At 34.9% G+C, this 22,752-nt stretch overlaps 1 long non-coding RNA gene across 1 annotated transcript in view; it reads right to left on the bottom strand.

Annotated features, from left to right (window-relative positions):
• LOC143236648 (uncharacterized) overlaps positions 1–17,208 on the bottom strand; it is a 76,916-nt gene extending 59,708 nt beyond the window's left edge. Inside the window, exon 1 of the long non-coding RNA XR_013019641.1 lies at positions 16,454–17,208. This is a non-coding gene — a long non-coding RNA (uncharacterized LOC143236648). The remainder of the gene's footprint in view (positions 1–16,453) is intronic.
• Between the last annotated feature and the right edge of the window lie 5,544 nt (positions 17,209–22,752).

Raw genomic sequence — 22,752 nt, 5'->3', positions numbered from 1 at the left:
TCTCCACTGTTTATTGATGACAGTAGCGTCGCAAATAAACTGTTCTATTATTGCAACAAGTAAAAATATCGAAACGTCTGATTAGGTTTCAGAATTTGATTACTATTGAAAGAAATCATTTTTAATCCCATGTGTATAATTAAAATCGGAATTTAACCATTTGAAATTAAACAAGTCATAGCCAAGGAAATGTTTATAGATGTTCCCTAAAGTACGTCAAATGGTCTGTTGACGAAAGGCCCGATTTTAAAGTGTCACATTATGTCGTTGAAATAAGAATGGAAATGTGAGTTGCACGTGACAGGAGATACAGGGAATTTGTTAGACAGTTGTCTCGTTTCCGATGCTTATCGATTAGAGGTCGAAAACATCCAATTATGTTTACAGAAAATACACTTTTGTTTAATAGGTTTGGACAAAGAAACAGTGGCACACTACGCGAAACACACTATCCAGTAAACTTTACTTACCGTGTATAAAGGATATGATATTATTATATTGCACATCAACCATAAATTACACTTTTCTCAGTTTTGACAAGACTTCGATGTTCTCTTAAACGCATGAAATGCACTAAACACGTTTTAATCGCTTATTGAGAGAGCAGATATAGACAGGATATTTAATGAAATTTTCGTAACTATTTACAACAGTTTGTATACAAATAAGAAGGCGATTGTTCATCAGGGGGTTCATAACTGTCTCTATACAAAACCATATTTCAAGGAGCTACGCTCGACATTTTCTAGCTTTGCATGTTAAAATATATTTGCTACCAACCATAGAGCGTTTATGTGTACTTAGCTAGATTTATATACATTCGTTTACAGAAGATTCTGAGTCCCTGAGATAGAGGTAAATCGTAAAGATAGAGGAAATAAAACGTCTTTGGTATTCAAATAAATGGAGTCAGGACATCCCTATAGAATTTTGCTCAATTTTCTCTTCTTAATAAATAAATCTATAAACGAAGAGTTAATCAACCAAAGTGTTGCTTGAAGCTTCTCAAATTAATATGATAATAGATTAATAATAATATATTTGATTGTTTGTTTGGAATTAAAAAACAAAGCTACACAATAGGCTATCTGTGCTCTACCCATCACGGGTATCGAATATCAGTTTCTAGTGTTGTTAGCCTCCAGAAATATCGATATGTTATTTCGATTATTTGAAATGATTGTGGGTCAGTGGGTGACCTTTAAGCGTTTTTTGTTTTTTTACTTTGACATTGCTTAATCTTAACGTTTTGTTGATTATGACATCAGGTAAAGAAAATCTCCCCTATTACCCTTCTTCACCCTATTAAATAACAACACTCACTCGTTATCTGTTTAGAACCAAACCCTTTAAGACCCTATCGCATCTATGAAGCCTCAGCTTGACATCAACATTTCTTATAAACATTATTCAACATCCGAGCCTTCAACTGTAAGTACTGTGCATTTTGTTATTAAGTGACCACTCTTTTCTGTTTGGATATTCAGGTGTCACAGAAGCTACATAGACATCAACCAATAAGGAGGCTGCCCAAAGGTCGCATGAGGAGACCGTCATGAGTTCACAAGATCTAAACTAATCACCGAGATTACTGATCAAATAAAGATCTCAAACGTCATCCGTACGTGGAATAAACATCATTAGGATTTGTGGACATCAGCTGAAGGAGACCGGATGTATAATAAACATCTGACATCATTAGGATCAGTAGAAATCAGGTGTCATTAGGATCTGTAAAAGTTAGCTAAAAGACTGGATGCATAATAAACTTCTGACGTCATTAGGATCTGTGTAAATCAGCTCAGAGAGACTGGACGTGAAATAAACACCTGACATCATTACGATCTGTAGACATCAGCTGAAAGAATAAAAACCAAAGAGATCGAGTGCAGCAGAAGAAAACCGATTAGCACATATGTAAAAATTACGACAGTTGTTATCTCAACTACATGTGGTTCCAGTGAGAAAGCTGGTTGCCTGTAAAACCAGCAGCCAAAGGAAAGACATAGAAGCCATAAAATTAGCTCTTCTCTGGACTTCTGAAATCCATGAACGACAGATAGACAGTGCAACCAACATAATATCTACTACTGACTTAATCCGTTAAGGACTGCGTAAAAGTCAGATGGTTTATAGCAGAAGATAAAGTAAATTAGTTGTAAAACCACTGTTACAGATTTTGTCAGTGTAAACGTAACTAGGAAAGCTGAAAATGTGATATGTCTAATCTGATACAACAGTCATAATAGGATGTTGACCTGACATGAAATACTGAAATGAAGTTGGTAACCATGGAAGGCCTTCAGAGACATTTAGAAGGAAAGAAAATATTGCAAGACAAAATGCCATTTATGTACCTTGGAAAGGCATAAGAACATTATACTGACAGGTGGCTAGGTGAGTTAAGTAGCCGTGTTCCACCTTCAGTGAGGCAGTCAGTTTTCACGCTAGGGGTCAGCACCTGTTGGACCAAACCAAGGGATAGCCATCCAGTATATCCAACTCAATTAGGATTTTTCCCACAGACGAAAATATAAACGTCCATACCAAACAGCATCAGAATCTTTAAGGAGTCTAGAAAACTCTTAAAAAGAGAGGCCTAATACTATTACGTACAAAAGAAACAGTTATTCCAAGAAGTGTAGTTTTTTTTCTTTCAGTCGAACAGTGGGTTAGACAGCGATACATTTTCATTCTATACTCCATAATATCTAACTTACATGTTATTAAAATTTCGAAAATAAAAGGACAGTCTGAAACATGCGCGTGAACCATCATGAAGTTAGCGACTTGTAATATTTGTAAATGCGAGAAGAAAATGAATACATCATCATTCTAAGACATTCATTAACTTCTGGGTCACAAGATTCTTTAATTTATTTGTTCTGAATTTCACGCAAAGATACTCGAGGACTATCTGCGCTAGACGTCCATAATTTAGCAGTGTAAGACTAGAGGGAAGGCAGCTAGTCATCACCACCCACCGCCAACTCTTGGGCTACTCTTTTGCCAACGAATAGTTGGATTGACCGTGACATTATAACGCCTCCACGGTTGAAGGGGCGAACATGTTTGGTGCGACAGAGATTCGAACCCGCGATCCTCGGATTACGAGTCGAACGCCTTAACCCACCTGGCCGATCAACGAATGTTTTAATATTTTATGAAACACAGAGGAATATCAAAAGATTGATTTTTATTGTATGTCCTGTATTTTATCTTTATATTATCTTTCAAACGTTTTTTTTCTATGAAATGGTATTCTTTAGTATCTGAACTAATTATTTATTTAGCATCTGCAATTAATCAATAAGGCCTGTGAAAGTAAAATCAACAGCTCAATGTGGATTAACCACGTGACAGAGAAAAACAAATCATTACCTAAGTAGTCACTGCTGTGCGATTTATGAGCTAGTTTCCATGTGCACATGCGTGACCTAAGCTATTATAAAATCACTTAGCTTAGTCATGTAAGCGAGATTTGCAATATAGATTAGTTAATTAATCACATTTGATAGTTTTCCGTACCATTAAAACAGTCGAAATTTCTATTTGACTTAAATTATTTTATATAACTTAAATTATATTGACATATTAAAACCAACGCGCTCCTAGTGGCTCAGCGGTATGTCTGCAGACTTACAACCCTAAAAACCGGATTTCGATACCCATAGTGGGCAGGGCACAGATGTAGCTTAGTTCAAAACTACAACTTGAAGCTAACGCATTGTAGCTCTTGTCACTGACAAGTGGTGTATATTTACAAAATTTAAATATAAAAAATATGTTGTATATCTTAAGCCAACGTATATATTAAAACCAACGCGCTCCTAGTGGCTCAGCGGTATGTCTACAGACTTACAACCCTAAAAACCGGATTTCGATACCCATAGTGGGCAAGGCACAGATGTAGCTTTGTGCTTAGTTCAAAACTACAACTTGAAGCTAACGCATTGTAGCTCTTGTCACTGACAAGTGGTGTATATTTACAAAATTTAAATTAAAAAATATGTTGTATATCTTAAGCCTGCTGTTGTGTTTTAGACAGCAAGTGGTAATTTAAAGGGAAGATATATTAGGTATCAATACGGAAAAAAAAAAAAAGCGTAAAGATACCAAACGTTCCAATAAAATAAACTGTGCACACCCTTTAAAGTGTTATTGAGTTTGTGAGAAATTAGTTTTGAACGTTTTCTTTATAGATATATACAGGCTCAAAATAATTTTTCAAGCAAATTAACAAGTTCATAAGAATTGAAAAATACCACGATAATTTTGGTGCTAAAATATATTATTAATTGTTATTTTACAATAGAGCAATGAGAAGTGGGTTATTTTTATAGTAAAAGCCACTGAATTTAGTTTATGTTATTTTAATTATTTGATTAGATGATTCCTTATAATTTTTAATGCGTCAAGAAAGCGACATGTTAAACTCATTTAAATTAATAACAAATTAATTAATCAAATTAATCAGTTGTAATAACAAATGTTATCAAATAACTTTCAGTAAAATTTATACCACAGTTCAGTTCTTTAAAAAGGTTAGAACCTTACTAAACAAAGGTGAAGTTATTGTAAAATAACATACAGACATATATTATGATACCATGGTTTATATGATTTTATGGACTAAATAAGCATAGTTTGGACTCCCCGAAAATATTCTATAGAAATCGTAAAGAAGAATCTTAAAAGTCAATCATGCCGAAATTCTATAAATAAGATAAGTAGAAATTGATCAGATATTTTGAATTTCGCACCAAGCTACTCGAGGGCTATCTGTGCTAACCGTCCCTACTTTAACAGTGTAAGACTAGAGGGAAGGTAGCTAGCTAGTCATCACTACCAATTGCTATACAATTGCCTTATATATCAGAAAAAAAACATAGTTGTTATCTTTCAACAAACCTTAACACAGGTGAGAATTTAAAGAACATATAACAATAATGAACAATATTTTATTAGATATCCATGAACAGACGTAGTGAAGATAATCACAATCTATATTAAAACAAAAGTTAAACAGAACTAGAAAGATTTAGAACCAAATCTATGCACTAGAATTATGTTTGGTAAAAATGTCTATTATACATGTAAAAACGTCTGGTATGAGTAGAGAAAGCACTATGTAGAGGAGCGAACAACGTTTCGACTTTTCTTCGGTCTTTGTCAGGTTCACAAAGAAAGAAAGAAGTAACTGACCGATAGCTGACCACATGTTTGAAGGCGATTGTGTAATTGAGTGTTGCCCCCCCGCTAGTGCAGCGGTAAATCCACGGACTTACAACGCTAAAATCAGGGGTTCGATTCCCCTTGGTGAGCTCAGCAGATAGCCCGTTGTGGCTTTGCTATAAGAAAACACACAGTTGGGTGTAGTGCTTACCAAATGACTAATTCGAGTTATTTAGACTTTATAGCTAATGGCAGGTGGTCAAGGCACTCGACTCCCAGGCTAAGAGTCGCGGGTTCGAATTCCTGTCGCAACAATCATGCTCGCCCTTTCAGCCGTAGAGACGTTTTAAGGTAACGGTTAATCCCATTATTCGTTGGTAAAAGAGTAGAGTAGCCCAAGAGTTGGCGGTGGGTGGTGATGACTAGCTCCCTTCCCTCTAGTCTTACACTGCTAAATTAGGGACGGCTAGCGCAGATAGCCCTTGTATAGCTTTTAGCTTTGCGCGAAATTCAAAAGAAACAAATAATATTCCACATATGAGCATTTTTATATATTATTACTTTTATATAGTTTTTTATAAAATATTTTTTTCATTTTTAGTTCACTTTCAAACACTAGGAAATAATCAGTCAATTTCATTCGACTTGGTTTGTTATAATGTTTAACTTTGTTTCTAATTTTTCTATTGTAAGTAGAAACCAGAATGTCAAACTAGTCCTAAACCTCTGGCAAGTAACTGTAAACAAATAATGTAGCACATACACTTTAATAGTCAGTAGGTAATTAAGATATACATTGTCTTATTTCAACATACAGTGACAGAGAATTTAGGTGAAAAACAAACAAAAAAACAGGTAATTGCCAGAGGTAACTTTTTTTTTAGTTAGCTCATATTAAATGTTCAAGTATGTGTGTTTTTTTTTCTTATAGCAAAGCCACATAAGGCTATCTCCCGAGTCCATCGAGGAGAATCGAACCCAAATTTGATATGGCACCAACACTTATCATGCGTAATTTTTGTCCATAAAACATTAATTTCAAACAGCGAAAGGTATTCTTGCATTGTCACATTAAGAATGAACAATTTGTGGCGAAATTTTGCTCTGTTATATTTTATTGTGAGAGAGCAAAATAGAAGTAAAGATATGTTTCAGTGAAATGCTGCTCATAAACTGGTATTTCAAATAAACACACCTCAACACGAGACGCTAGAGTGATGATTAAAGGTTGCATAGAAAACCATGAAAAACTAATTATTTATATTTAATGAATATATCTGCAGCCTCTAACTAATTACTAAACATTATCAATTATATTATTTCTTATCTTGAAGACTGAGTGATAATCTTATTATTTGTTATATCGATCATGTAAAAAAACATTGTGAACATTTCTCACTAGGTTTGTTTTTTGGAATTTCGCACAAAGCTACTCGAGGGCTATCTGTGCTCGGATTACGAGTCGCACGCCTTACGCGCTCGGCCATGCTCTCACTAGGTTATTTTGCACATTTATCGTAATACAATTTGGAATTCTGCACCCTTGCATTAAATATACTTTGTATAGATATATTCGAGTTATTGTCATAAATAGTCAACAGATGGCACCAACAGATAAAAGGTATAACAATTCTTTTTGTTTTTTGCAGTTGAAATCTTATAAAATTGTACAAAATATTTATCCACACTACTATTAACCTGGAATTTCAACACTCAGTCTAGAAGTTTCTGTCCAGAAGTAATCAAATTGTTTATCTACGACACGGGAGAGTGCTTTAGTTTTCACGTGATTTTAAAAGACAAATGGTTGAAAGACATAGATATGTCTGAAAAAAAGGTTACGCTCCCAGTGATGGACGACAGTTCCTATTTCTGACACAAACAAAGCATAACACTAGCATAAGCAAATGTTTCCTGGAGACAAGGTAACATCACCGCCTCACTCTAAACGAAAAAGAGCCATGTTTCAATTTGTCAACTATCTGAAGAAGTTGTGTTATATTCTATATGTATAGGATTCCTATAATGTGTCCTGAAATATTCGAATACTTATAATATGAATACTTTTTTCTGGATATGTCAATGAAAGTGAGGAAAACACGAATCATTGGTTGATGAAAATGAACACCAGGAGCCGTTATCTGCTCATAGATACACAGAGCTGTTTCTCATAATTTATTCAGTATATAAATACATAAATACGTACGCAGCTTCAGGGATAGTGACTTAGATATTAAAATAGAAGAAATAAAACATCCGATTGAAACACTACTCTATAAATCTGAAATTTGAAGAATCACCAGTTACTCGTGATTGGGGCCCGGCATGGCCAGGTAGGTTAAGGCGTGCGACTCGTAATCCGAGGGTTACGGGTTCGAATCCCGGTCGCACCAAACATGCTTACCCCTTCAGCCATGGGGGCGTTATAATGTGACCGTCAATCCTACTATTCATTGGTAAAAGAGTAGCCCAAGAGTTTGCGGTGGGTGGTGATGACCAGCTACCTTCCCTCTGGTCTTACACTGCCAAATTAGGGATGACAGGCGCAGATAGCCCTCGAGTAGCTTTGTGCGAAATTCAAAACAAAAACAACAAAAAACAAACTTGTGATTGATGATTAAATGGTACAGCGGACAAGTTATGAAATTATGAATGGTTGTTGTTTTTATACGTAAAATTTTAAGGATTACTTTACCAGAAAGTACAACAACTGCTGTATTAGTTTCTCTTCGTTTTATATAAATTTCTACGTTTTAACTAAATTTCCTAGTTTTTATCTTGATTTAAAATTTTCGTGTGTAAAAATACAGCCAAACCTCTGATTGTTTGTTTGTTTTGAAATTTCGCACAAAGCTACTCGAGGGCTATCTGTGCTAGCCGTCCCTAATTTAGTAGTGTAAAAATAGAGGAAAGGCAGCTACTCATCACCACGCACCGCCAACTCTTGGGCTACTCTTTTACCAACGAATAGTGGGATTGACCGTTACATTATAACGCCCCCACGGCTGAAAGGGCGAGCATGTTTGGCGCGACCGGGATGCCCAACACTCTGATTACGCCGACATGACCAAATAGTTGATTTTTCTCTTTATATTAAAGCTTCACCAACAGTCTGGGGAAGGAGAAATTTATATATATCGTGGTACCTCGGTTCTCGAAATTAATCCGTTCCAGAAGGCTGTTCGAAAACAGAATCAATTTTTCCCATAAGAAATACTATAAATTAAATTAATCTGTGACAGACCTCCAAATTGCTTATTTATATCTGTATAATAATACATGTCAACCACAAAAAGTATAAGCACAATAAAAAAACAATAAATGAAAATTAAACTACACTTTACCTGTGCTGAGGAGAGCTGATGGCGTAAGTGAAAGGTGGTGAGAAACGTGGAGAGTAAAAGGGTTATTATTGTTTGGAAGGTAAAAACGTCAGGTAACTATACTTCTGGAGTTATTTCTCTTTTCTGTCGCTTTGCACCGCTACAACCTGCTTGAGACTCACTGGACCTATTTCTCACTAAAAACTTATAAGGTTTGTTTCTGCCTGGCACCCTCCCCATGTCTCACCACACTGTGTATGCCACTTCTCTTCCTAACTTTTTCAAACCATCCCCCACTAGCCTTAAAGGCATCGCTTGTATCAGTACTCGTTCCAGCGGTGTTTTTCAGGAGGTTAGCATGTAACTGCTTTGCTTTCTCACAAATGATGGTCTCAGAAATGCTATCACCAGATAACTGTTTTTCGTTTACCGAAATCAAAAACAGTTTTTCTACCTCTTCCACTGTTTGTGATCTTTGTTTCGTAAGCACTGTCACTACTTTTGCAATATCAGCTCCTTTGATGAACTCATTTTTTTTCAGTATGGTGCAGACTGTAGACTTCACCATATCAAACTGTGTAGCAAGGTTAAACACGCGAACACCACTCTCATACTTCGCTATGAGATTTTTTTTCACCTCTATTGTGGCTCTAACAACTTTTCTTTTTGGTTTGTTACTTTTATTATACTTCTTTGACCCCATGGTGGCTTATTTAATCAGAATATTTAGAAAAACAACAACAAAAAGAAAAACGTGAACGTTCACAGCAGATTTTAGTGGGGGTGTGGACTGAGTGACTGGTGTGGGTAAAATGTTTTGGGCAAGCTTAGTGTAGGACGAAAATGGTTGAAAGGTCGTTCGGGTCATCAGTCGGGTTATTTTGGGGGTTCAGGCCACGACAGCTAGGTTCGGGAAACGAGTTTATATTCGACAACTAAGACATTTTTTTCTGAAACGGTATGTGCGAAAACCGAATTGTTCGAGAAGGGAGTCGTTCGAGAACCGAGGTACTACTGTACTATAATTTTTTTTTTCCCCAGGTTTGTCGGAATTCCTTTAGACTAACCCAATACACTTGTTCAAGTGTTAGCTTAACTCTGTTTGTGAATAAATATTGTGATTGTTACAACTTGTGTTTGGCGTTTTTCATTTAACTAAGACACAGTCAAAGGCAGATAACGATTCCAGGCACTTCTTAGAACAGTATTTGACGAATCCATTCGTGGCTCGTGAAGGGAGAACTGTAGAAAGTCATGACAACCTGAGATTAGCAAATAATGAGCTTTTAACCAGTTAGCCAGAAATTTCAAACGTCCAAATATATTTGAACCGCACGTGACTTTACACTTGCTTTGTCTGATACGTAAAGATCTTGAACAAATTAACGGATTACATTTATATTCGTTACTGAACAGGACGAGAACACATAAGAAAAAGACGTTGGAAACAGTTTCTTCACTAAAAGAACATTATGTGAACTTCGCTAAAAAACATGCTGTGAACTTCGCATAAACGTTTTTGACGAGTAGCCGAAACCAAAACGACAAATACAATGATTGAATAACGGGGAAACATAGACGTTGAAAAAAACATATACTTTTAACTTTCGAGTAAACATAAAACTAACCCCATCTGAACACTCTTAGAAATTTACCAATTTATTATTTAACAAATAAGTTAAAAATTATTTCTATTGTTTAGCTATTTATTTAGGAAGTATTTAGATAGACGAATCAGTTCTACAAATAAAAACTAAAATAAAAGGACTTCTTAGACTTAAAAATCTCTGAAAAGTAAAAGACAGACCAAATAAAACCGAGGTTTAAAACAATTGCTAAAACGAAACTTGGGACATAAAGTAAACTTCTCATTTCATACGAATATTGTGAGGGTAAAACGTTATTCGAATATTATCATACATACATGTTCAACCATTGTTTCACATTCGTGCTCGGAACATGTCACCATATTTTTCATGGTATGCTATAATTTTATATACCTATAGAATCTTGGCGTGCCTATTTGTTGCGCATAGCAAAGAAACGTACTTAAAGCTGATACATTTATATACGACTGACATACACAATACAAACTTTTTTCAATGTGTAAAAGCTCTGAGGTTAGAACCCTGGATTTTAGAGTTGGCGATTCGAGTTCGATGAGATACCACAAAATATTCCTCGTTCTTGAAGCTTCGGGTGCGTTATAAGAGTAACAACCAACAGCTTAGCATGTATGGTCAGGTTGCAGGTCAGTAGATCAAAATAAGATACTTTGACAGCCAATTTTAGAAACGTTATCAAAAAATACAAATATGCACCTTTCATAACTGATACAATTCCACGATGAGGTTTTGCAATAAAAGTTTATATTTTGTCATCTACCCATTTACAACCAGAGGATTTAATACTCCAAATGTATTAAGTTGTGTGGAGCTTCTTGGAGCTGACTTATTTTTTGCCAACTGCTGTGCTCACGAGTTTTTCTCGCCATCCTAGTATATTTCCAGAACGCAGAAGTTAGCCTGTTTATATAGTCCCCAGTGACACAACGGATATACAAAAGTAGAAACCAGGTTTCGGTACCCGACATGGGCAGATTTCTTATAGCCCATTGTGAAGCTTTGAGCTTAACTTCAAACAAACATTCTTCATGTGAATGTCGAAATTATGCTTTTTTTTCTCTTCTCTTGAATTTTCACCTCGGTTTAAGTCACTAAGTGTCTCAATAAATATGTGGAATGTCACCAAGTGTCTCAAGAAAGATGTAGAATGTCACCAAGTGTCTCAAGAAACATGTGAAATGTCACCAAGTGTCTCAAGAAACATTTGAAATGTCACCAAGTGTCTCAAGAAAGATGTGGAATATCACCAAGTGTCACAAGAAAGATGTGGAATACAAGAAAATAGTTCAGAGTTATTCCCAATGTTTACCCTATAAACATCCTGACTGTTAACATTCCCTGATTTTTTTTAATCACATGAGGACAGTACCCGCCCTTCCTTAACATTACTTAATCTAGTGATAATAATATGTTGGATATTCAAGAATGCCCTTCTGAGTAGTTTAATTATTAACCTAGTGATAATAATATGTTGGATATTCAAGAATGCCCTTCTGAGTAGTTTAATTATTAATCTAGTCATAATAATATGTTGGATATTCAAGAATGCCTTTCTGAGTAGTTTAATTATTAATCTAGTCATAATAATATGTTGGATATTCAAGAATGCCCTTCTGAGTAGTTAATTATTAATCTAGTCATAATAAAATGTTGGATATTCAAGAATGCCTTTCTGAGTAGTTTAATTATTAATCTAGTCATAATAATATGTTGGATATTCAAAAATGCCTTTTTGAGCAGTTAATCCATCTGGTTTTTTCTTTATTTGGGCTCCTTATACAGAGTCAATTGTCCTCATTGTGAGCTTATTTGAGGATATGACAAACTTCATTTTGGATAAAATGAGGTGTCATCAAGTGATATATAGTCCAGTCAGTCTGAATTATACTGTTACTACACACAACAGCTTTCCATAGTTTCCAGGCTGTACATATTTCTTTTCCACGGTTCTTAACATAATATAAATTTTTATGAACTAATGTTTTTCCATGTTATTAGTTCATCAGTAAGTAGCTATAGATAGTATTATAAACTTCAGCACTTTATAATCTTTTAATGTTAATTTAAAGTGAATGGAGTGGATTCAGCTGTAAGATAGGGTTTCTCTATAAAGTGATTAGCAAAGAATGAACAATGGGGACAATCGAAAACTTTTGAAGACTCATAAACGACCCATGGGTCATATAAGTATTTGAAACCATATAACTGTTTCGTTTTAAAACGCATCTATTTGAATGATACAGACATTCACTTATTTGACAAGACACCGGCTAAACTTTGTTAGGCTTAAAGGGAATTAAACAACGACATGCTTAAAGGGAGTTAAACAACGACATCGTATTTTGATGGATCAGATCCATGTTTGTTGAATATTATTTTCAGGTTCATTGCATTGGAAAAATACGTAAAAAATAAAATAAGTAATCATTTATTTAGAATGAGCTGCACTTAGTAGAAAAACGTTTATTTCGACCATTGACGTTATTAGCAGAAATCATATTACCTAGGAAGACAAAGATTATGGAGATGTCACAATGACGTAAGAGGTTCCAGATCAGTGATAAATGTTTGACAGCTGTAGCCATGAACTTTTTGGTTTAAAGCAGGAAGTATTGACTACTGCAGTCAACAAAACAAAGTATTAAAGGAAATATGTTAATGAAGGACAGTGAAGTTGAAGCCAAATGGAAGTATTTAGTGGAACAATATAATACGATCAACAACATAATACCAATAACAATATAATACGATCAACAGTATAATACGATTAACAATATAATACGATTAACAATATAATTTTATATAAGTGATAGAGATACTAAATCATACTATATGATTATTGAAGTAAACATATCACAATAAAGTACGTTTTTTATGAATCTTCGTGGACTTTGATTAAGAATTTATTTTGAGAAAAGGACAGCTCAGTGAAACTTCTTTGCCCTAGAAAAAGATAAAACATATAAAACCTTCACTGTTAGCAGGTTTTGAAATACGCTAACAAAGCCTGTCCAATAATTTGTGTTATAGCATTTGTGTATTTTTAATTGTGTGTGTGTCACTTTACACAGAATACCTTCAAATACACTTGTATAATTATACAATACCTTAAAGCACTTTGTTACTGATATTTAATCCCATTGTTGCTACAACATTCCACCAGTAACATCAGATTCTGTGAAAGTCATGATTTGTAACAGGACTTAGAGCAGTAGAAATGGTATTAGTCATTCTGCTGGCTAACCGTCCAGCTTGTCGTCAACACTCTCTACTAACTATTGGGCCACCAACGAACAGTGGGATTCATCGTCATGTAATAACGCCCTCACGGTTAAAAGTACGAACATGTTTAGTAGGAAGATGATTCGAACTAGCAACCCTCAGACTGATGAAAGTTCGCCCATATTCTGCATGGACATACAAAATGCATCACCATTAGGTAGTGGGATTTCCTGTCACATTATAAGACCCTCACGGCTGTAAAGACAGGACATTTGATGAAAGTGGACTCAAGCCTAGCATTTCCGGGTCTCTGGGGATTTTAATTGGCTTTTTTATAATTTTGTAAACATTCCGAGTTCCATTTTAACTAATGTTTTCTTTGTCTAAGATAACCTAAGGGTGAAAAAATACTCTGCAGTGTTGGCTAAAACACTGAAGGTTACATCAATTTAACAGACTATGTTCGAAACACTTTAAGTCTTGAGATGTCGATGTGTGTGTGTTGTATGTTTAGTTTAGTTTGTTTTAAATGAAAATTATTGGACGAAATTGTTTTAGGCTTCAGGTGACCTTGCTGTTTTCATTTTGCTTCAGCAAGTAAACAGTTTTTATTTATATATAAACAGTATCAGTATAAATGTGTTTTTTACGAGACAGTTAAAAGTAATTACCTTTGTTAAAGCTTTTAATCTGTTATTTTTATGTCTTCTTGCGTTCTTTTAAAACCTTCTTATAATGTTATCATTATTGCAATTAATGTACGTTTAAGGTTGAACTTGAATCGCATTGAAATAAAAATTTGCATTTTTATGTTTATAAAGTTAATTAACTAAAACTTCTATTTCATAACGTTTATCTCTGCTGTTTTATTTTTAACACTGAATGATCAACTGCAAGGTTATCGTATACATACCGATTCAATGGCCACATTTAGCTCTTAAGCATGATATAGCCATTAGAATTCTCAATAATACCTAACTTCAACGGTAGATGTCAGCACCATATATGCATTTGACCTACTTACAAATTGTTTCACTTTCAATCCAAAATGGCGTCACGAAAAATGTTACAAAATGAAGAAGCATTAGAGTTGTATTGTAGCAGCTGAAATACTCGGCAATCAACATGTTAATAAGGTGGTGGTTAAATGTATCATGAGAATCAACTAGTTTCTCGTGGTTGGCCTTACTGTCCTCAGAACTTACTATTTCACTTTGGTTGTCGTCTGCCACTAGAAAAAAAAAAGCGTATTCCGCCACACGTGTTTATTTAGTGGCAGCTAGTACCAAAAGTCCTTGCTTTATTATCTTGTCGGGAATAAGACGGGCTTCGATATTCCTTAAAATATTGATTATAATACCTGTATTTATGCTGCTGTTGTTCAACAGTATGTGATGCCCCCAGGTGAAAATGTTTCGCAGGAATAATGAGGTAAGAGCCGTAGAATAACAGGAGGTATCGAGGGAAAGTGTATTACTTAGTAATCATGATTTTTCTTACACTTATCTGATTTTGAAATGAGGAAATATTGGATATAATTTATAAAATAATGATTTACACAATCAAAGGGAAAAACAAGCTTATTTTGTGTTATCTTTACTGGGTGTCCGAGGTTAACCAGTTTTTGTAACCAGTCAGTTAATTATTTTCTTCCAACTGGGTAAACAGAGTATTATGTAAGAAAATTAACAATGATATTCTTCTCAGGATTCAGTTACTACACACATGCCGACAGTCATTAATATTACTAAATAAGAGGTGCTGTATCATTGAGGTATCACCTTGTCTATCAGTAGCAAATGATACTGGTATCATTGACTCTGGTGTCAAATGATTGTAGTGGGTTTTGAATGTTTAAAATTATCCGTAAAAACAATCATAACTTCAACAAATAAAGAAACATGCACAGTAAACTTACTAAGCACATATATTACCTTTCTGTTTCTAAACAAATAAAGAAAATATTATCGGATTATGCGAGCTAATAATAAAATAAAAACTTGTGAGTGTAGAAAATCTGACGATTTCGTGTTGTTTTGAATTAAGCACAAAGCTACACAATGGGCTATCTGTGCTCTGCCCACCACGGGTATAGAAACCCGGATTTCAGAGTGTAAGTCCGCAGGCATACCGCTGAGCCACTGGGGTGCCTGACGATTTCTATTAGATTAATGAGAATTAGAACATGGACACGCATCGATAATTAGGGCTAGCATACTTATTCTTTATTTGTTTTGTAATTATTTTATCTAAAAGGACTTGAAAAAAAAACCGTACAAGACAATGTGTTAAATGATGAGTGAAATCGTACAAAGTTTCTATTTATAAAACTTAATATAATCTCTTCCTCTTTTAAAAAATCTAACGTAACGTGGTAGAAAACACGTAACATGATTGAATACCACACGTTTTTCCACCCCTTTAATTTCAAGCCTTTATGATCATTCATTGTTGTATCAGTTTGAAACCAATTACAACATCTAAACTATCGTTGTAGAAATCAGGATAACTTGCCTTCACCGTTAACTAACATTCTAATTATTGTAAATTAGAAGAAGATTCATGTGAAAACACACACGTTTTTTTTTTCAAAGAATTAAAACAAATTATACATAAAATCTAATTACACTAACACATAATATCAAAAGGCAAACGTAAAGACGTAAGTTAATAACTTCCTACGAACAAAACGTAGCATGAAACAGAACAACCACTTAAAATAAAACATTCTTGTAAGGTTACTGACATACAACCATGAAAGGAAAATATATTAATAATTTCAAAAGTCAGATAAAATATATTAAAAACTCTATACAAACGTCAACATAAAGACATAACACATACACTTATTTACACATACAAATGTGATAAGAGTTTAAATATTGCTATTGTGTAGTAAATGTATATTAAAACTAATACTTTGGTGTATTTTGTGTGTTTAGATATATACGTATGTATACAAAATATTACTTTTGGGTAAGTTTTAATTGTACAGTTAAGAAAGTGACAGTGAAATCGTTTGTGTCGGTGAATCTAAGAAAATTCAGTTAACAAGCGAAACAGTATACACAAAATTATACAAGTTTATTTACCATCTCTCAAAGCTACCTCCAATAAGTCACGTTCTACTGGTTAATACTCCTACGAAAAAAATATTTACATCCACTAAAGTGATTTTGGGGCCTATTAGGCCACATATATTTTTCCAATAGAAACACAGTGATTTAGTAACATTCATTACAAACAACTTTAGAATGGCTCTGACAAACATTTTTTTTACAATTTGAGCAAACAATTTTCGACTGTCTATCTTTTGATCTGCCGCACAAATGGCATCGTCCTCTTTTTGCCCTCTTTGCAGGCGGTTCACATGAGGTTGTTTTGTCATTATCTTTGCAGTAAATTTCTTTGATTTCAAGCACCAATTGCCGTATAAATTCTCTTCTGGCTCTTGATTTATATTGACGAAGAAATTCTGGATGTTTTGTCGAGTATAGAACGAAAGCATTGTACGCAGCAAGATCTAGAATGTTAGAGAATATGCAGACTGACCAGCGCTTTGATCGCCTCTTTGTTGTATAATATCTCACAAGTTGATCGAGAGTTTCGACACCTGCCTTCGTTGCATTGTAAAGATTGACGATTTCGGGCTTTCCGTTCTCTTCTATTTCACCAGACTGATGCTGAGAACTCAGTAGTAGCACATATTTTCCTCGTTTGTCTGAGTGCCTGAGAAGAGTGATGTCGTCATGGTAGAAAAACTTTGGTGATAACTCTCTAGATTTTGCATTTATTTCAGGAGGCAGGAAGGTTCTTGATTTCCGTATGGTTCCAACAAGTCCTGTTGTTTTTGTTCGTAGGTACTTGGCAAGTGTCATTGTTGTGAAGAAATTATCTGTCGTTATTGTCCTTCCTTTTTCCAAGAAATGGCTGACTCAGTTCTCTGACTATTCTTTTTCCTTGATTTGTTTCTGTCGTATTTCCAACCTTTCCAGTATAAATTTGAGCGTTGAGGAGGTAACTTGTCTTTGCATCTGTTAGGCACCAAATCATTATTCCGTATTTGCCTGGCTTTGTCGGAATGTATGTTCTGAAGCCAACTCTTCCTTTGAAGTTACATAGTTGTTCATCCACTGTCAGGTATTCGCTTGGGTTGTAACTGTTTTTGCAATTTTCAATGAAAAAAATCCAGACTCCAGAGATGGCGGCATCTTTGATTTCTCTATTTCTTTGAGAGTGGATGTCAAATCTGATTTTCGAGCACATTGTTTTTGAATTTTTCTTGTGTAATCAGTTTTCGCAAAAATAGCAAACCGAATTCGGTTGAAAACATTTCGTCTATCGATGCATTTTTGGATTTGCTTATTCCAAGGGAAAGATTAGCTGCGATCCATTTCCAGAGGTCTTCTTCAAAAAATTGGTTCTTTCATGACGGTGTTTGTTGAGTGAATGATCTGTTCCATCATATTATCAGAAATGAAAATTTTGAATGTTTCGAATGGTGTAGAAACCATTGTAATGCCTGGGTTCCCATTGAATATATTGAAAGCTGCGATTCTTCTGTTGATCCTTGAAGGTGTTGTTGAATAACTAAAACACTTATCTTTGGACAAAAATTCGTTCACTGGCATCGTAGTAAGATCTTCTTGATTACTTTCTCCACTTTCAGAAGGGTACGGCGCGATTTGTTCATCATTTTCGGCTTCAGAAGGATCATCATCACAACTTTCATAGTAGTCTTCGACATTATCATGTTCACTTTCATCGTCGGATGGTTTTGTCAGTAAATGTACAGCTTCATCAAGAGATATCATTTTTGACACGGTTTGAAGATTTCAGCTCCTATATATATAGGATTTGTGGATTCTTCTAGAATATTCTAGAAGCTTCAAGAATATATTCTATATTATTCTAAATACTTCTGTAAAGTTTCTAAACTTTGGACAAACTACGCAATAATCAGGACCGTCTAAACTAATTGTTGGAGTAGAGTTATTATCCTAAATTTCCATCTTTTGAAAAGAAGTTGTAAAATTAATATATTTTTACTATAATTTGCTTTTTTCGGTTGCCCAGGCCTGTTCTAGAATTATTCAGGAAATAAATAAAGTCATTTTTATGTTTTTTGATCTGGGGCCTAATAGACCCCAAAATACCCTTAGTGGATGTTTAAAAAAATTTTTTTAAATATTATTTCGCAAATGTCTGAAAAGTCAAAATATTATTGCTCTTTAAAATATAAAGGGATAGGGTCAGTTAATGGCAATTTCATTTAAATACAAAATTATTAGCCTAATGTTAATAACCTTTCAAGTTGCTCTGGGGCCTATTAGGCCCCACTTTTCGTAGGAGTGTTAATAGCGTATTAGTTTATTGTATTAATAGATTACACTTTAACTCCAATGCACGAACGTATCGTTTATTCTTTTATAAATACAGTAAAATATTTTATGTTCTACAGTTATTATACAAACGTAAAATTATGCTTTTCAGTATATTGTGATAGACTTACAACTATTTGTTTATTTGTAATAATTCTGTACGAAAAAGTATACAACATGTGCTGAAGATTTTCATTTCTCCAGTGACCACAGTTTGACCTTCTAGTTGTGGTCAGTGACGGAAGGAAGTTAACTTCCTTTATTTGTTTGATAATATTATATTTAATATTTTATTACGTCATAGCAACGACGCTTTATTTCTATTATTTAATAATGATAAATTAGATTCTTAAATAAAAGTTATTAATTCGTGGTTAATAGGGCGTGGCATGGCCTAGCGCGTTAAGGCGTGCGCTTCGTATTCTGAGGGTCACGGGTTCGCGCCCGAGTCGCGCCAAACATGCTCGCCCTCCCAGCCGTGGGGGCGTTATAATGTGACAGTCAATCTCACTTTTCGTTGGTAAAAGAGTAACCCAAGAGTTGGCGGTGGGTGGTGATGACTAGCTGCCTTCCCTCTGGCCTTAAACTGCTAAATTAGGGACGGCTAGCACAGATAGCCCTCGAGTAGCTTTGTGCGAAATTCCAAAACAAACAAACAAATCGTGATTAATAATCTTTATCTTTCGAAGCAAAATAACAGTTTAATATGTAATAACGCTGTAGCTAAACATACTTCATTGTAAAAAAACAACAACAAATATTTCGGTATCTGGTAATTAAAGCGAGTTATTAAACAGCTGACATTCGAAACGAAATTAGTTCATATCCAATAATTTAATATGAAATATGGAAAACGATGAGCTAAACGTACCCCAGGTTGCTACAGGTGTGAGGTGAATATTTTCGTAATATGAACGTATTTCAACAATAAGTAGACACCGAGATGCATGTTATTTATAATTAGATCCAAAAATAAAATATTACACGTAGAATTTGGTGTCGCTTTTCCAGTAGGAGATTGGAATTCTAAGCCTTGAGAATTAGGGTTATAGACATTCCTCTATCGCCTTATAGAGTCTCACTTGTAAGATCGTTCGTCATGTTGTTTAGCTAAACAAAGTAGTTCTGTTCTCGGTAAACTAATTTTAGTTTTGATTGTTTGCCTTTGATTTGGCGCAAAGATACAAGAGAGCTATCTGCGCTATCCGTCCCCAATTTAGCAGTATTAGACTACAGAGAAGGGAGATAGTTATCACCACCCACCGCCAACTCTTGGGCCACTCTTTTACCCACGAATAGTGGGATTTACCGTCACACTATAACGTCCTCATGGCTGAAAGGGCGAGTATGTTTGGTGTAACGGGGATTTGAACCCGCGACCTTTAGATTACGAGTCGAGTGCCTTAACCACCTGGCCATGCCGGGACCCTACTCTTGGGATACTTGTTTGAGATATGCCTCACTGCAGAAACTCCTTAGGTGGAGAAACCAGAGAGGATCTATGACCTGGGGATGCTCATCAAATCCTTCTCAACAATAACTCCTCATGATGAATTCAAAATAGGATGAGGCATAACCTCAATAGGTATATCCCCAATCGCCTTTGAGTGTAAGGAGTTTATTGCATTGAGATGTGGATGTTTCCACCAATATGTCACCAGAGCGAAGCTTTTTGACTGACCTTTGAGAGCCAGAAAATCCTTCTATTTGCTTCTGAATGAAAAAGAAAGACATTTGCAAGAAAATGAGGTACAGGTGTTACAAATGTTGAAGATTGCTGCCCAAAATCTTCAAGACGTGGGCTGTTCTTCACTATTTTATTTAAGTTTTTATTTGATGGTCCATAATAAGAAAGAATATTTTGGTGCTCACTGACCCCACCCGCCATGGAGTCCTACGACGGGATGGACTACAATGCCAAACAAGAACACTGCAGCAACACCAGGGTTTCATGAGCACTATACCCAAAGACCAGTATCAGATAACATGTCCACAACACCTGTTGAGAACATCCAACACTAGTACTTGGTTGACCCTAGCCCAAGTGGATTAGCCAATTGACCTTAAGGGGCTACTCCAAGGTCGCCCATCTACAGGAATTCAAGGCCAAAATGGTGTGTTAGGGTTGAATCCCTCAACCACCAGGAACCTCTTTTCCCCTTTATAGGTCATCATGCACGGCAAACACGTGTGTGGATGTTTAGATCCCAGAGGAGGTAAACTGAAAGAATAACCTTCCCTGGGAGGTCTTCTCACCACATATAGGAATCTACACCGAGTGATCGATGTTAGGAGATGAAGTTTGATAATTTAATGAATGGTAATTGTTTATTGATTCCTTCAACAGTGGTCTCAAATGTGTTCTCCTTCTTAACGATAAGATATATGTATTTGTTACTATTACTCATTTTGGTCACTTGAAGGAAACACACAAAAATCTCAAACTTCTTGTTGATAAAGTCAAATAAAAAATGTGTTTGGCTACTTTGTGGAGACCTAAAAGTCTTTTGAATGTTGTAGGATTAACAATACTGTTATACAAAGTTTCTGCGTTGTTGTTGTTTTTTTGTGTGTATGTGAAATGGGACGAGCAAAGTACTAAATCAGCACCAGATAAAGAAGTAATGGCCACCCGGAGTCAGCCTGATAGCAGGATAGAAAACATTGAACGTGAAAGTTTGGTTGACACAAAGACAGTCCTGTTAGCTTCACTTCAAATTAAAGTGGGCTTGATGAATCAGTTTGTGAAGACCTCAGACAAAGATGTTAGGTCTTTCAAGTCTTTATGGACAATTTCTAACCTTTTCAGAAGTTCCATTTAAAGAAAGGACTTTGTTTGGCCTCGGATTAGAAAATTGACTTTTGGCATTGTTTCACTACATGTATATGTGTATGTATAAATAGCTTGCATACTATAGATTGCATTTATTGTTAATAGGAGATTAAATGAGCAATATAAAAAAATAATGAATTGAATATTTCATTACGATTATTTGTCCAGGTTTTCAAATTGTTGTCATAATTGATAATACCACCCGAATGTACTTGGTATATTCCATCATTCAGAAATAATCCAAAAATCAATGCCAATCTAGTCGAACATCATGGAAAATCGTGAAAAAAATTAAAGTAAGTAACGATACAAAGCTGAATGTTTACACCAACAACGATTCAACTTCTACTGTCTTTCACTGTCTAAACCTCGTTTTGGAAACACAGTTACCATTAAATACCTTATAAAAGAAAGCAAATGGATAGAGGCCGGCCTCTAACATTTCGACTAATTGTACTCCCTACCTCCACCCTTCCAAAACAAAAAATATATAAAAATGTAAACCCTACCATAATATGTGTGTGATTTATTTATGATTATTCATCACTGCTCACTGGATTAACATCACTGTTTGGATTTTGACTAATAAATGGGATATCCCATAGGCATTATCCATTATGACAACAAGTTGGTAACATGAACCAATAAAAACAATACGATACTAATATATATATATATAAAGAAATTTGGGAATTAACCGAAATTACATCGTAAAACATACATACGGAAATAGAAGTTATTCAAAAACAAACAAAACCAATACGTAAGTGGTACGCAAATACTTACCATACTGTTACTACACCATGTTAAACATAATAATGGATATTTTAATTCTTTTTGTTTATATGTGGAGACATTATTAAATCCTGCTTAACTCCAATGTAAAAGGTAACACTGACTTTGTAGGTACATTTGATAAAGTAGAGACACATTCACCACTATCTGTAAATATTTCAATTTTTTTTTTTATTTATATGTGGGGACATTATTAAATCTTGGGTGACTCCACTGTAAGAGGTAAAATTTAACACTGTTCGTTGTTCCAGCAGTGTAGGTGTATTTGATACAGTAAAGACATGGTCACCACTATCTGTAAATATTTTCAATTTTTTCACAAGCGTCTTCATATTTTTTCTAATTATTTGAAAAAATCAACAGAATAAGTTTTATGTGCTTTTTCTCAACATACCATA

This window comes from Tachypleus tridentatus, chromosome 13 (genome assembly GCF_004210375.1).
Source record: "Tachypleus tridentatus isolate NWPU-2018 chromosome 13, ASM421037v1, whole genome shotgun sequence".
NCBI lineage: Eukaryota > Metazoa > Arthropoda > Merostomata > Xiphosura > Limulidae > Tachypleus > Tachypleus tridentatus.
The sequence above is the reverse complement of the archived record's forward strand: the minus strand, read 5'-3'. Positions and strand labels throughout refer to the sequence as shown.